The sequence below is a fragment of the Xenopus laevis genome, chromosome 2L (genome assembly GCF_017654675.1).
Source record: "Xenopus laevis strain J_2021 chromosome 2L, Xenopus_laevis_v10.1, whole genome shotgun sequence".
NCBI classification, from domain to species: domain Eukaryota; kingdom Metazoa; phylum Chordata; class Amphibia; order Anura; family Pipidae; genus Xenopus; species Xenopus laevis.
The window spans coordinates 147,413,603-147,429,339 of NC_054373.1; the positions used below are offsets into that span (position 1 = coordinate 147,413,603).

A 15,737-nucleotide genomic window follows, 5' to 3' on the forward strand; every position below is an offset into this window, starting at 1 on the left:
TATTTTTTTCTAGCAGAGAACTATAGATTTTGATTAATTCATAGTCAATTTAGTACTACTCCAAAGCAAGGTGGCAAAATAGCCCCTGCAGGTGGATTTTTCACTTCCGGTGACAGTTAAAAGTTTGACAAATAATGACTTTTCTCACAGCTGAACTTGTCACTGAGAAAACCAGCCGCAAAAGAGAGAGTAGTGCTAGAAAATTCACACCAGAAATCACACCACAGAGAAAGACTAAAATAAGCAGGCGAAATAAAATGTGATTGCAGCCTTGCAGTGAAAATAATCACCCTGAAATAACCACTGCTATCATTTACCCAATAGTGTTAATCTCAAAGCTGGATGAGCCTGCAATGCATCACACTCCTGTAACAAACCAATAAATGTATGGGTCAGGCACAGGCAAATAGCTTTCAGCTGTCGGCAGATTGCTGATAATTGTAGTTCAGCAATATCTGGAGGGCTCATACCTGATGCAAGTTAAAAAAAACAAATAAAATAACTGATATATAAATATAGGATCCCTTATCTTAAAAACCAGATGTCCAGAAAGCTTAGACTAACAGGAAGGCTATCTCCCATAGAGTCTATTTTAAGAAAATGATTCAAATTTTTTTATTTCTATTTTATTATTAATAAAAAAATAATAATAATATTAGAATAATATTAATTTCCAATTTTATTCTTTGCAATAATAGAACAGTACAATACTTGATAGTAACCAAGATCCATATTGGAGGCAAAATAATCCTACTGGGGATAAAAAACGGTTATCGTTGTTTAGCACACTGAAGATATGGTGATCCTTTTTACGAAAACACCCGTTCCGGTAATAGATCCTAGATCTGTCCTGAAAACTGAACCAACAGAAGTAGCATATACATATGAAAATGAGCACAAAAAAGGGGGCTGGTTAATTATAATAAATAAGACATTGGCAAACTCCCTCCATTCGTTGGCCATTGTAAACTAGTATGTATGTGTGCTCTTTACAACCATGTTGTGATTTAAAAAAAAAAAAAAAATATCAACCATTATAAGAGTAGCCAATGGGATTTAATAGACAAGTTAAAGAAATTCCAAGGTTTCGATCACATCATAGTATGATGTGATTGAAACTTTGTATTTCTTTTTCTTGTCTATTAAAATGAAATACTCGAACTGAGCCTGTTGAGTGCGGTATTTCTTTTTATTACACAAACACAGACGCACACTCAGGTATAGAATACATAATCCAGAAAGCTCTGAATTTACAGAAAAAGGATTTCCTTTTTCTTTGAATAATAAAACAGTGTGTTGTACTTGATCCCAACCAAGATGTAATTAATCCTTATTGGAAACAAAACCAACCATTTGGGTTTATATATATTTTTTTCTTCTATGAAACCACCCAATACCTTAATTACACAATGAATCAATTACAATCAGAAATTCTCCCCAAAATGGAAATCAATCAGCACTAAAGCCAGCTCTGATTTATTTCTGCTTCTTCAACCTCCCTCTCATTAAAATTAACATCTAAAAAGAGGAGGGGGTCATACAGCAAGAAAATGCAGAAGACTGCAATGCAGACATGGTGGCAGCATATGGGTTAATACACTTGTCCTTCAGCCTGGGAACTGCCATTGACGTCATTAACCAGTCACTAAGTAACCAAGACAGAGGGAAATCCTCCACAGGGGTTCCCTGAATGGAAAAGGCTGCGCCTGTAAGCTATCAAGTGAAGTTTAACATCTTCGCAGGGGTGTTTCTTAAACCTCTCAAGGTTATCACTAGGCTCATTGCTCCACATTATTTCAGAAAGTCCCTCTGATCCATGAGCAGTTCTGCTCTCAGTTTCGTCCCTCCCCATTTTTTCCTTCATGTAGCCAGCCTGCGTCACAAGGACGGAAATCCCAGCTGACGTAGATGTATCAGGGCAGATGCTCGGAAGCTTTTTCCGAAGAGGAGGAGAATGCAGAGATCAGATATTCTCAGCACCTTGCAGTATTCTGTGACAACAATCCCAAACATCAGCACATTTGGATAGGCTATTTTAACAGTTGAAATGAATACACAATAAAAAGCCATTTCCAATTATAGACCTTTAGCCTGAGCCCAGAATAAACTGGTTATTATAATGGCACACAGAAGAAGTATTGCAATATCACAGATCAGGGAATGCATAAAAACCCTTTTCCAAGCCAGTAAAGAAACAGGAACTGCCCAGCTGATTTACCATAAGAAAAGGTGTAAGAGGGAGAGATGTGCAGGCAAGCATGCTCGAGGGAACAGCACGGCCATGTTTATATGCAGGTGTGCTCAGCAAATGGATCGCTGCAGCTATTTATACAACTCACTACATCAAAGAAATCACACAAAAATTCTCCCATCATTTAATTCACTCAAACAAAGGTCATTCTGCAACAATATACTCTTTACTTCATTAACGACACACAATAGCAACTAGGTTACAATATGAACAGTATTTCAAATACTGACCTAGTTTTTGCCCATAGCTCAAAATCATGGATATTTTGCTTGCACTCTGAATCAAAGAGAACAAACGTTGCTTATTGTAAGGTATAGAGGGAATACTATTGTGCATTAGAAGCCACAGTGGCTAATTCTAACAAACTTTTCAATTGCTCTTAATTTTTTCTTTTTAATAGTTTTTGAATTATTTGCCTTCCGACTCTTTCCAGCTTTCAAAGGGAGGTGGTCACTGACCCCATCTAAAACAACAACAAAAAACGAATGCACCGTAATACTACAAATGTATTGTTAGTGCTACTTTTTATTATCCTTTTTTTTCTATTTAGGCCCTTTCCTATTCATATTCCAGTCTCTTATTCAAATCAATGCATGGTTGCTAGGGTAATTTGGACCCAAACTGAAGAGCTGCTAAATAACTCAATTTGCAATTGGTTTTCATTATTTGTGGTTTGTCTCAGAATATTATTGGGTCTCCAATCTTTTTCACCTGTGAGCAACATTCAGATGTAAAAAGAGTTGGGGAGCAACACAAGCATGAAAAATGTTCCTGGAGGTGACAAATTAGGGTTGTGATTGGAAGCGCTTTGTGGAGTGACAGCCTACAGGAGACTCTGTTTGGCAGTACATCTGGTTTTTATACAACCAAAACTTGCCTTTAAGGCCGCATTTTCAAAAATAAGCACCTGCTTTGAAGCCACTGGGAGCAACATCCAAAGGGTTGGAGAGCAACATGTTGCTCACGAGCTGCTGGTTGGGGATCACTGCTCTAGGTGATCACAAGTGCCCTTTAACTGAAAGGTGACTAACCCCTTTAATGGGAATAGAAAAAGACACTCCTTTTCTGCTTTTAAACACCAAGCTTTAAGCAGAATACTGGGAGTGCAAGCGTCCGTTAGAACGGAAATAGTGCAAATAATCTCCATAGTATTGCTGGCATGTGTTTATAGTGTTTTAGTTCACTGGTTAAAAAAAATAAAAATAAATAAAACTATTTATTTTCTACACAGTCCCCATGTAAGAGGTGCATTTTTCTGTATATGTTCATTGCAGCCATCATATGGGAAAATATTTTATTTGCATTATGCCCGATGGAATGTGTGCAAAACAATCAGGTGGCTGTGTGGAATTTTAACAGGAACAAGCAGTTGCCTTTTTGTCTAATGATAAACAAAACAAGCTAGACAAGTGAGCAGAGGATTGGGAGACATTTGTGTGTTGCAAAGCAGAAACAGTAAGCAAGGTAAGGAAATAATTTCATATTTTGCTACTTGTTAATATTAGAAACAACCATGGGCTTAAGCCACAAAAAAAAAAAAAAAAAATCATCGGTTGTGATGTGGACAAAAGGCCAAGTTTAGTGTTGTACTTAAATATCATTGCGCAAAATAGAGAGACAAGTTCTTGATAGTTGAAACAGTTTCTTTGTAATTACTTAACACCTATCGAGCGGTTTAGAAAAGAGGGAGATTGGCTACTAGAGATGGGCGAATCTGAATAGTTTCACGAAATGGCAAAAATTCACAGAAATGCATTGAAATATATGGGCGACAACATTTTTTGACACACAACAATTTTTTTCTTCAGTCATTGGAGTCTATGGGAATAATTTTTTGCTGCGAAACTTGGAAAATTTTTCACTCATCACTATTGGCTACGGGTGCAGCACAATGGACAAAAGCTGCCCAAAGACGCAATGGTAAAGTCATACGAATCTTCGTTTCGTCTGATTTTTGGACAGTGTATGGACTATTCCGACTTTTCTTGGGTCATGGCGATTGGTTGTTTAGATGGACAGGTTAGTAGATTTCTGCCGGCTAATGAGAATATCTCTGCATGTTTCGCCTATCTGATGATATCAATGGGTGACACGGGAGATTGCACCACAAGATCATTCGTTGGACATAAGGTCTGGAAGAATATGTGGTTCTTTCCAAGGGGTGAAGGGAACATGTATGTGGTACCAAATCTTCATTGCTGAATACTTAGGATGTCTAGCATAGTGAGTTACAGTTCTCACGATCCAAGTTTTGCCAACTGATAAGTGTTGTCTCACCAAAAAGGCCCATTTAGAATTACTGTAGGAAATATAAAGCTTTAACTTGACCATTGGAATCCACTAGCACTGTGACCCTTCCAGCTGATGAGTTTCTGTATTCTGAAGATAGGGGCACTTCTCAAGAATGAAACGCCTTATATTAATCATTCAATAAAATGCAAATCCTAACAGACCTAAATATAAACTCACTTGGCAAAATAAACTCACACAAGTACAGGTATATGATCAGTTATCAGGAAACCCATTATCCAGAAAGCTCAGAATTACGAGAAGGCCATCTCCCATAGACTCCAAATAACCGTTCATCTCTTTAATCATAACAGTACCTTGTACTTGTTCCTAACGAAGACTTAATTAATCCTTATTGGAGGCACAACAATCCTATTGGGTTTCATCAATGTTTAAATTATTTTATTTTTTTAGCGAACAAGGTATGGTGATCCAAATTACGGAAAGATACCAGGTCCAGAGCATTCTGGATAACAGGTCCCATACCTGCAAATGTATTAAATAGAGAGATAGGCAATATATCTAGCAGCCATGTTAAAAATAAAGGGCAAATTCAGTTGTGCCTGAACACAAGATGCTGATAGCGCTTGGTATACAATACCCCATAAGAACAAATAGGGTACTTGATCTGGATTTGGCAGCAGACTTCATGTTAGCAGCTGACAGTGGGAATCCCACAAATGCTACAGGCACATCAATGACGTACTCAATTTAATGAATAAAAAAAGGTAAATGAACATTTTATTAACAAAGCATCACGCTGCCTATAAGCTCAGTATATAAAGTAAAGGAGCAATAACCAAACCAGCAATACTGTTTAAAATTATAAAAAAAAACAGAGGATTTCAAAAAAAATGTAGGACATTTACAAATTCACGCAATAATAACGCACCATTTTCTGTAAGTCAGGACTATTCCAGGTAAGGGAAGGGTTCAGAAACAGAAATGACATTTCCCACTGTGTTCTATTTAAACAAACAAGTCTTCATTTTTGCTTGACATGCCTTTTCTCTGTAATAAGACAGTCCTTGTACATTACTAAACTAGCATAAATCTCTGGCGATGACAAAAAGATACTAAGGTTAATATTATGGTAAGATCTGTATCACCCTGGTTCCCAAACATTTCATACAACAGATTCAAAATCTGTTCAGTTTTAGGTTTTTAACTTAAACGGTCTGACATTATTCATTAAAATAGTTTTAGATAAATGTACACCATTTGATAATATGTACGAAATACTAGCTGTACAAGGAAGGAGCCTGCTGTAGGGCAGGACAGATTGATCTAGCGGCATATCATGCCCATAGCAACCTATATATCTATAAATGTACATGGATCTCCGCCAATGAACTCGGAATACATTGACACAATAGCAACAGCTACAACACAAAAAAAAAAAAAAAAAAAAGCATACAGTAGGCATCAACACAGAGATTACAAACTACTTCTAAATGACAAGCAAACCTTCCCATTTTATACGTGAAACACCGTCATCTCAAGAATATAATATTCAGTCAGTCGAGCATTAAGGCCTGCAAGCAGTCATTCAGGCACCTTTGTGCTTCCAGACTTTATGAATGAGCTGAAATGAAGGCAAAGCCAAAAGGGATGGACTGAAGACCGTTGCATGATAATCAGCTATACTCACTGCTGGGAGGGAGCAAGCGGGATGGAGTCTGAAGAAAATCAGCTATTCCACCTTATGAAAGAGATCCTCATTGTGAGTCGCGGGAGCAGATTTATTTCGATAATGGCCGAGATCTGTTTTATTTATCCAGTTTATCACAACCTCAAAGGGCTCTTTTCTCCTCTTTTTTTTTTTTTTTGCTCGGTCTCTGTGAATGGTGAGCTACGGCCCCTCGTTGCCTTTCCTTCGCCAAGATAATTGCTCTGACAAGCTGCTCTGAAGCAGGGCTGAGCCCAGCTGTTCCCATCCGCTGTCACACCGAGAGTTCTGCCAATAGTCGCGCACACAGCCACCCACACACATGCTCGCTCCCCTTCTTGCTCTCATTCAAAACACACTTTAATGGAACAGCCTCTGCAGCTGCTTAAAGACACAGGGCTTGGGGAAAAAAAAAAAAAAAACATTAAAGCGACTAACAACAGAATGTATTAATAGCCAGAGACAGTAACATGAATGTTGTAAATAATTAATGAGGATCTGAAGATCTAGAGGAATAGCTCTGAAGGCAGATGAAATCAATACATCCTGTCACTCATCACAACAGTGTTGCGGAGGATACAGCTCCCTTATACAGGTATGGGACCTGTTATCCAGAATGCTCGGGACCTGGGGGTTTCTGGATAAGGGATCTTTCCATAATTTGCATCTTCATATCTTAAGTCTACCAGAAAATCATGTAAACATTAAATAAACCCAATAGGCTGGTTTTGCTTCCAATAAGGATTAATTATATCTTAGTTGGGATCAAGTACAAGATACAGTTTTATTATTACAGAGAAAAAGGGAAACAATTTTTAAAACTTGGACTGTTGGATAAAATTGAGTCTATGGGAGACAGCCTTTCGGAAATTCGGAACATTCTGGATAACGGGTTTAAAGATAACAGATCCCATACCTGTAGCAGTTCAACGGTTTTGAATGGAATATGTTGTGCAAAGAGGTAGCAGAGTGGGTCCAGCGGAGTCCAGTTTAGGGGGGCTCGGGTTTAGTTCTCCTTTAACAAAGTGATTTGAAAGGTATATAAACAGAATTTTTTAAAGCAGCGTCAACATGATACGTGGGGGTGATACCTGTAATGCCGATACCCCCAATAAGGCTCAAACTAGGCTGTATTCCATCTATTATGTATACAACATATCACCCATTGGTGAAATTTACAGTACTCAATCTGCAATTAATACAGCACTGTGGTCATCTATATGACTCCAGCCTAACAAAACTTTAGAAGAGAGCTTGAGTTGAAAAACTACTAACTCAGTGACAGAAGCAAAAGGAGTAAACAAAAATGTACTGGCAATCCAATGTGAAATGGTATTGGAATAGAAAAGCATATGTACCGTACTAATTTGTGGGATGAACCTAAAGCGGATTTTAAGTGCGATGTACGAGTGAATGGCTGCCCCCATGCTATACAGCAGCTTGTTTATATATACACTATAGTTGTGTTTCTGAAGCAAACGCACCAATTTTACCAGTGCAGAGAAACAGTGCATTATTTACTTTGATACACTACTAACAATGCAAAAGTACGTTGAATAGTCATGCCTTTCAAACACTAATTTTATGGTGTTACTGTTCCTTTATATTATAGAATATCTTATTCTTAGCAATTTTTTTTTTTCAGACCTTGGTACTGAGGCTCTGGTACTACATGCCTGACAAGTGATTGCCATTGCACAGTTAATACAAATTAAACAGAACAAAAATACAAGAACTAGAACTTGGAATGAGGTCACTGCACTAAAGCTCTACCTTGCAGACTGTAAACTTATAAAAATGAAGGAAGGTTGCCTTAAAAGTAGGGATGCACCGAATCCACTATTTTGGATTCGGCTGAACCCCCGAATACTTCGTGAAAGATTTGGCAGAATACCGAACCCTAACTTGAATATGCAAATTAGTGATGGGAAGGGGAAAATTTTTTTTTACAAAAAAGTCACGTGATTTCCCTCCCCGCCCCTAATTTACATATGCAAATTAGGGTTTGGATTCGGTTCGGCTGGGCACAAGGATTCGGCTGAATCCGAATCATGCTGAAAAAGGCTGATTTCTGGCCGAATACCGAACCCTGGATTCGGTGCATCCCTACTAGAAAGGAACATGTCTTAGTCTTCACTGAGGGTAAAACCACAGGGAAACCATCTCCTGATGTTCCCTGTCTGATTCTGGTCTTCGAAAAACCCATTTGAATAGTACCCTATGCGGATAAAATCTATGACCCTATGCTTGAGAATTCTGCTAGGAAAGCTCTGTCTGTACAAAATGGGGTCAGAGTACCAAAATAACAGCACCAAAATAAATAACCCCCTAAATGTAAAAGCCTTCATTAATCCTACAGCTCACATACACACATATATTGTAATAAAACCATGTATTTTGTAGAACCCTGTGAAAAAACATTAAAAACTGCGTACAGAATGTAATTTTAAATGTATAGGACTTTTTACAATACAGGTATGGGACCTATTTTCCAGAATGCTCGGGACCTGGGGCTTTCCGGATAACGGGTCTTTCCATAATTTAGAACTTCATACCTTAAGTCTACTAGAAAATCATGTAAACATTAAATAAATCCAATATGCTGGTTTTGCTTCTAATAAGGATTAATTATATCTTAGCTGGGATCAAGTATAAAGTACTGTTTTATTATTACAGTGAAAAAGGAAATCATTTTTAAAAATTTATATTATTTGATTATAATGGAGTCTATGGGAGATGGCCTTTCCGTAATTCGGAACTTTCCGATATAACGGGTTTCCGGATAACGGATCCTATACCTGTATAAACAAAGGGGAAAACAATTACACACCACCAAGTAATTAATTTTATCAATGTTAGTTTAAGATGGCACTATTGGGTATAAATAAAAAATAAGTGGAAGCCTGGTATACAGTCATACTACATAGAATACATAAAATAATATAAGTACATTAAGTATGAATACTGAGGTCAGACTTGTTTTATTATTTCTCCAGACTACCCAGAAAATATATTTTAGCTATCTGGCTACATCAGCTGTACTTGCTAAACCTATTTCTAGAATGTAGCTTGCACACTCTAGTGTGGTAATTGCAAATCTCTCTGTATGTTTCCATTCTTCTGATATTCCAAGATCAGCTCAGCAGACCATCTTACATTTCAAATGAAGACGGAAAAAAGGGTAAATATAGAAATGTTTTTGTTTAAGAGGGATTGCAAACCAGCAATTACACAGTCAAAGCGGATAAAAAAAGGGAGCAACAGATAGACCACCTTACTTCTACAATAGTCTGAAAAATATAAGGATATTGGAAGTCACCACAGAGATTCATGTCCTGTATTTAAACTGTGCAGCTCAGGGTTAAGCTTGCCATAGACGTGCAGATTTTAGCCTCAAACATTCATACGGCGCAATATTCAGACCTGCAACGAACCATTCAGATTAAATAAAGTAGTACACAGTGACAGTAGTCATACTATGACTACGTCTCGGCAGGGAATTGATGATTTTAACTTGTTTAAAATAAAGTTAACTTTTTAACCTTATGAATGGATACGGAGTGCTCGTCTAATACTTTTCGACTACGTGACTCACCTATGACTACGGGCTTGGGGTGATGCACCCATACCACCCACCGGATCTGGTGAGTTATTTCTGTCGTCTTCACCCTGGATATGGTTTAAAAAATCAGTGACCCCAAGCGTGGGACACAGAGTTTATTCACACCCGGGTCACCTTCACTTTCGGGTGAGCTGTATAGATGTGATATAATATATTGGCCGCTAATTTATAAAGGGCACTACAAAACAAAGCTTTTTTTGTAGATGTATTTTCAGTGCCTCAATCAGCGGTGTTCACTTTTTTAGATATTAAGTGAACAGAGCCAAATTTAGCAAAACACTTTATTACGTAGCAGGGATCCCTACACTGGGAGGCCCATTTATTATAAGTCGAGTTTTGAAACCACATCTAAATACATTTTCTCCAGAACCAAGAATACCATAAAAGCTCTTAACAGATCAAAATATGAAAATTGAGAATGGAAAAAACCCTGAATGATACACTAAAAATTATGAAAACTTCTAAAACATCTAATAATTTGTGTTTTCCAAACAATCAAAAAAAAAAAAAAAAAAGCCTCAAAGCCGAATGGCTAAAAAGAACAAAAAAAAAAACATCTAATAACATCAGCACAGCTACCATTGACTTCATTGGGTACTGCTTTTACTTGAAGTTTTTCATGGTTTTGATACTTTATAAATCTTAAATTTTTAGAGAAAATTTTAATTTGAGAAAAAAATATTCAAATGTTAGTAAACAGGCACAGAGTCTTATACCAAGTGGTAACAATTGTGCTGAAACTAGTTCTTTGAGGTTCAGTGTGCCTTGTTACAGAAGACTGCACTGTTCATAGCAGGGAAATGGATATAAAGGAAAAATGTAAGCTCCTGCTAATGCCATGGTAACAGAAACCCTCAACTATCTTTCAGCCCTCATCCAAAATGGTCCTCCACAACTATGATGTTGGAAAGCATTGCTCTTCTATATGCCAGTTGTTCACACTATCCCCACAATAATGCCCTTTTAAAACAATTGGGTACTTACAGTTCTTATTGTGTGATGTCTCAGTATTGCCTAAGGACCTTTAGCAAGCTAAAATGCTAGCAACTGTCAGATATATATAGCTAAAAATAATTACCACCTCACAAATGTCAGCGTGATCATGGAACAGGAAGTATCAGGAAGACAAGACAATGAGACAATTCTATGGAAAAAAATCAAAACTATACAGTATGCTTTTTATAAGAGGTCCTTTGCATTTAGGCGAGTTTTGCATTTACCTATTCAGTCCATTGTATTCACAATCTAATCCAACATCCATTTCTACACTTGATTCCCTGTAATACTCAACCAACACTTTTATCTAGATTAAACAGGCCTCCAGAGTATGCCATTCTTTCCCCTTCCTTTCATGTCCAATCATTCACAAAACTAAAAAGCACCCCAAAATACCTATCTTACATTAAATCCTGTCCATTTGAATATTACCTCACTTTAGTATGTAGCAAATTATTTTACATTTAAAATCAGTAAATCAAACACCCTCATATTATCAGTAGCAATTCCCCCTAAAACGAGTACAGCATTTCCCTAGCTAAGGAATCTAATTGAGCTTAGTCTGGACAATTATGAACAGAGGGCCCAACACTATTCAGACAAAGTAAAACTTTCCTGTGTTAATATTTCATGGAGCCTTACGTCGGACATACAATATTTCATAAAGTATTGGTTACTTCACCTCTACCTATCCAGTCACAGACTCCTACTCAATCAATTATTGCCTGCAGCATTATAGACCTTTCAGATGCAATTTTGTAAAACATGTGAAGTTTTCTAGTTAATAATTATCTTCTAATTATCTTCTACTCAGCTAGTAAATAATATGCCCCCCTATTTCCTGCTTGCTCTAATATTCCCATTTAGCTGAACGGATCCTAAAGACGAATAAAAGCCATAAAATCCATCTCCACTATTTCTTTAAATAGAAAACCCCTTCCTGAATCAAAAATGGCATTTGGAAAGGGACCCTGCTATATTAATTCCAATAACCTTGTATTTTCTGGCAGGTGTTAACTCACATTAACCTTCCCCCCCATTTTGTCTCATAACCAACCTTATGGAAGTAGGCATATGCAGGAAAGCTCAGAGTTGTACAATGGCCTCATGTCACATGGGGAGTGGGGGGGGGGGTCGAAGAAACATGCTACAGATGAAGCAAAGTGACATCTTCACCACCAAAACATACCCATTTTGATTAAAGTAGTCCAACCCAGTGATCCCCAACCAGTAGCTCAAGAAGATGCTTATTTCTGAATTCCTGTCTTGGAGGCAAGTTTTGGTTGCATAAAAAACAGGTGTACTTCCAAACAGAGTCTCCTGTAGGCTGCAAGTCGATATAGGGGCTACCAAATTACCAATCACAGCCCTTATTTGGCATCCTTAGGGATTCTCTCATCTTTATGTCACTCCCCATCTCTTATTTGAATATGGCTCATGGGTATAAAAAGTTGGGGACCCCTGTTCTAACCCTTTGGATCGGAGTAATTAATGCTTGAATTTAAGGTCCCTAGTTTAGTTCTTCACTGAATAACTGCTCCACCATCACTTTCTTATGGGAAGATGTGCACATAGGAGATTTTCTGTGCTGCATTTTCCCTTATAAACCTCCTGAATGACAATTCACAATAGTATTGTTATTTATTTTTTTATTTTTTTTAAATGCCAGGCAATTAAAGTTTTCTTTGGCAAATAACAGATGTTTTTAGTTTCTCAAAGTGGTTAATAACTAATGAAGATAGAAAAAAAACATAGCTATAAAGTACAATAATAATTCCAACCTTAATTTACTATATAGCCTATAGTATGTGCGAACCAGCACCTATTCTGTAGCATAAACAGGTATGTGTCAATTTTGAGGACCAAACACGGCATTACAAAGGAATGATTAGTGTAGCTCAAACGTAAAGATGTAAGCAGTGAGATCCAGTTTTGTGCCTACCTGTTTCAGGACAGTGCAACATGGTTACTACCCAATTTAGTCACATTTGGATAAATCTGCCGCTATATGTTTGAAAATGAAAAAAATTTCCATTTTTCTGTAATAATAAAACAGTACTTTTTAAAGCAGCATACATTTATATTGATAGTTTCAATATGTTTTTGAATAGTTAATGTATGGGGATCTACAAGACAGGGAAAACTCTTCATCCTGTAAACCCTAGGTCCCATGCTTTCTGTATAATAAATCCCATACCTGTAAAGGTATGGGACCTGTTATCCAGAATGTTAGGGCCTGGGGTCATTCCATTATTTGGATCTCCATAGCTAAAGTCTACTAAAATATAGTTTGAACATGAATTTAACCCAATAGGATTATTTAGCCTCCAATAAGGATTCATTATATCTTTGTTGGGATCAATTACAAGGTACTGTTCTATTATTAGAGAGAAAAGGGAAATCCCGTTTAAAAACTTAAATTAAAATGGGAGATGGCCTTTATGTAATTCGGAGCTTTCTGGATAATGGGTTTCCGGAGAAGGGCTCACATACCTGTATGGCTATTAAATACTAGAGTCTGAGATATATATCAAATGCACCCTACTTAAAATATTGTATTAGTGGCGGGACATATTTTTATAAAATTGCTAAGTTGAGAAGTAAAACACAGGCCTATAAATCTATTTTATCTTGACCTGGTGCATATTCATACATTTATTACAGACAAGCAGAGAACCTTATTTGCAGCAAAATGACTTAGAACATGCCTTGGGATTATTTGCTGTCAGGTGAAAAGAAGTGTGAATTTTAGAGACATGAAGATGCTAGTTAACTCTTTCAGTTACAACACAGAGAACCTCAACCATCCCCATTATAGATGTGGTCATTAACAAAACAAGGAAATCCCCTTGCATTGTTTAAGAGACTACAATAGAAATCTCTTCACATAAACCCGAGCAGTAGTGATGTGCAGGTTGGGGTTTTTTTTTGACCCGAACCCAACCATTACAGTACTCAAGAACATAAATAGGCTAAATTAATACCCTTCTGCATGCCCCTTAGCTGCCAAAAGTACTCCTTATATAAAGAATTTAAAGACACAACACTTGCTCAGGTCCTGCTAGGGACAGAGAACAGAACAGTACTCAGTCTGCTTCTGTCTTTAAGGCTCCTTTTCAACTGTTCCTTACCTGCTCAATTCCCTTGGAGATCATGCTTTCACGAGGCTTCTAAATTTAGCAGCGTGAGGGGAAGCATGAATTTCATTTTAATATTGCCATTTTCTCGATGCAAGACAGACACTATGTAACGAAATGTATCAGAAACAGCATAAATGAAAAAAAATAAAAAAACGTACTTTTTTTTGTTGTTTTGGATTTCCTATAGTAGTATATATGAATATAGTATGGTCTGAACAAAATAAAGTTTTTTGGTTTTACTATTGCACAAAGAGAAGCACATCAAATGCCATTATGCAGGTGTACATACTTTCATTTAAAACAAATTTGCCACTAAAATTCAAGCACCATCACATGTGCAGAGGAATTCAAATGTCTCCCAATGGGGAAATCTGGGGTCCTGGCCTTATAGGATTTTATCAGCTGCAATCAGTTTCAAAGGTCTCAATTTAAAGGGGTTGTTAAGGAGTTAACTTTGAGCATGATGTAGAGAGTGAAATCTGCAATTGGTTTTCATTGTTATTATTTTTGGGGTTTAAGTTATTTATCTCTCTATTCAGCAGCTCTCCAGTTTGCAATTTCAGCAATCTGGCTGCTAGGATCCAAATTACCCTAGCTACCAAGTATTGATTTTAACAAGAGACTGAAATATAAATAGGAGATGACCTGAACAGAAAATGAGCAATAAAAAGTAGCAATAACACTACATTTGTAGCCTTACAGAGAATTTATTTTTTAGATGGGGTCAGTTACCCCCATTTGAAACCTGGAAAGACTCAGAAGAAAAAAAGCAAATAATAAAAATAAGTATAAAATAAATAATGGAAACCAATTGAATAGTTGCTTAGAACTGACCATTCTAATAAAATACTAAAAGTTAACTTAAAGGTGAACCACCCCTTTAATAAGATCAAGCCTGCAAGCACATAACAGATAAAAGACCAATGACAGGCATTAAAACCATCTAATTATAAATCATATTCTCAGGTGGAAGATTTTCTGATTGGCTAAACTTATATATGAGAAATATCAAAGGCACATATCATCTACACATGGTGATCTGCACCAGAAGCTCCCTTTTAGTGCAGGAGGCTTAAAAGAGGTGTGTTTTATAAAGAAACACTATTAGCTCCACCTACAAGAGTGTGGGATCTGTTAGCCCGCACCTCAGGTGGGGAAAACTATTTTGATGTAAAATCAGAGAAGCTGATGTTAATCAGAGAAGCTGGGAACAATTTGTTCAAGGCAAGCTGCAGTGGGTTTATAGTCACATTATTTATTTAGTATTCTGTGTCATATCTTCAGATTCTGGTTTCCCCAAGTGGGTTACAAACCGGATCTTAATAAGCATACCTTTGAACATGCATAAGGAAAATATGAAATAAATATTTATTCAACAGCAATTCTTAGGGGAAAAGCTAAATATAACACCAAAGAAAAATGTAAGGGGTTTGAAAAAAATGCAGTACCACATCTGTTTATTTAACCTGAATAGATAATCAGGTTATTTAAGAAACAGCAGATTTGAACTTTTCATCAAATATCCCACTGTTAATTCTCGGCTATGGTGTCACAAATACTGCTCCCTCAAGAAACATTTGCGGCCCATCCAATTTCCTGTTGGTACGGCCAATCCTTTTTCCTCTCTGCTTCATCACAGAGATTCTAGTTCTCTTTATAACAGAGCAGTCAAAAGACATCAGCCGGGGACCTTTCTGAAACCTTCTTTGTACACTAGGATTTTTAGTCCTTCGCTCTAAACTGGATTAAACAAAAAAACAAAAACTCTAG

The 15,737-nt window shown here is 37.0% G+C and overlaps 1 protein-coding gene across 7 annotated transcripts in view; it reads right to left on the minus strand.

Moving 5' to 3' along the window:
• r3hdm2.L (R3H domain containing 2 L homeolog) overlaps window positions 1-15,737 on the minus strand; it is an 83,009-nt gene that overhangs the window by 57,306 nt on the left and 9,966 nt on the right. Inside the window, exon 2 of one of the 7 annotated variants that reach the window (XM_041581091.1) lies at window positions 6,192-6,608. The gene's annotated coding sequence lies outside the window, so the exon portion shown is untranslated. 7 annotated transcript variants of the gene reach the window in all.